Below are 1,547 nucleotides of genomic sequence, written 5' to 3'. Positions count from 1 at the left end.
CATGCTTTAAGAAAACTGATATATATTATTCCATGAAGCATGGAATCAAAGGAGAGATTTTCAAATTATTTTTTTGAATTTCATATAACTTTATTTAAATTGAAAACATTCTTAAACCCTTTTGTTAGAAAAATCATGAGTATTTCTAGGTAAAACAGAAGTATTACTAGTTTAACAAGACCAGATTTGAATTGGACTTCATTCTTTAAACTGTACCATGTGGAGAAATAGGTTATTTACAGAAAGCAGGTTACTTACAGAAAATAATATTTATATATGTACTTAGAGGTACAAATTTCGTGACAGAAAAGACATGCTGGCATCTCAGAAGCAGTTCACAAAGAATTTTACTTTATTTTCTTGGATTTTAAGTATGCCTAAGATCCTTCTTCATCCTTTATCTTGAGATACAAATAGTATTTTAAATGTCCCATATCAGCAATTTTATATTCTATAATGAGGTACATCTGCAAACATAGTGAGTGTTACTGTTGGAGAGAGTGGAGTGGCTTTTGTGAAGAAATTCAGGTACCTCAGTGCAAAAGTTAGCTGAACTTGTTCATTGATCTCTATGGTAACAGCTTCCTCCTCTTTACCAACAATACTCATTTTAAGCAACTTAATGTTTCCATTTCCAAGTTTTCCACTCCATAAAATTTTACTCCATCTTTTTCACAGGAAATTACAATAGCATACCCAATATGACTGAGATATTGGCATATATGTGCAAGTTCACCAGAAGGCATCATTACTACACAGCTATACTCCTGCTCTGGAATTCCACATTGTTCAATATCTAAATTCATTAACTTCATTTCATAGTCTGAAACGTTACCTTGATTTGGTGCTTCAAATACTAGCTCCAATGTTATTATCTTCAAGGGCATTATCTTCAGTCCTAGTATAATAATGATATCTTCCTTCCCAGCACATTTTAGTATTTGAGGCATGGTGGTGAAATTCATAACCATGGCCAGATTATGGTCCCAGCAGCACATGTTCAAACTCTCAGAGCACAGGGTGAGCTGCACCAAGGAGACATGGGAGGAAACAATGATCTTGCAGGTGCAGCCACTTTAACTGATGTCCCAGCAGGCATCACTGATGAGGTCCTTGAGTGCCTCTAACACCTTCTTTAGGATGGAGCCCAGGACACTGAGTGCCTTGAACATGGTGGTGGAGTCACAACAATGTGGTTACAGGCAAATGAGAAGGAAATTCCAGTCAGCTTTGGCTTGAAAAGATCTGAGAGCAAGCAAATGCAGCACAGGGAGCTTGACACAAAGGAGGAGCATGTCCAGATCCCTGTGTCAGCAACCATTTAATGGGTTCAAATTCTTAATGATGAATGGGAAATTCACCTTTAGCATCCATTTAACAGAAAGAAACAAAACTGAAAGCTTATGATATGTTTGTGATAACCATCCCTTTATTTTTATTTATTTATTTATTTGTTTATTTATTTATGATTTTCTGACAGGTTGGTATATTCAATACTCTCAACAATTTCCTAAAGTTGTTCTGTTTCAAAAATCAAAGGTAAACAA

The 1,547-nt window shown here is 35.4% G+C and overlaps 1 pseudogene; it reads right to left on the bottom strand.

Moving 5' to 3' along the window:
- Nucleotides 1-377: 377 nt before the first annotated feature.
- On the bottom strand, nucleotides 378-1,172 carry LOC119524288 (annotated as a pseudogene).
- Between the last annotated feature and the right edge of the window lie 375 nt (nucleotides 1,173-1,547).

The sequence above is a fragment of the Choloepus didactylus genome, chromosome Y (assembly GCF_015220235.1).
Source record: "Choloepus didactylus isolate mChoDid1 chromosome Y, mChoDid1.pri, whole genome shotgun sequence".
Classification (NCBI taxonomy): Eukaryota; Metazoa; Chordata; class Mammalia; order Pilosa; family Megalonychidae; genus Choloepus; species Choloepus didactylus.
The sequence above is the reverse complement of the archived record's forward strand: the minus strand, read 5'-3'. Positions and strand labels throughout refer to the sequence as shown.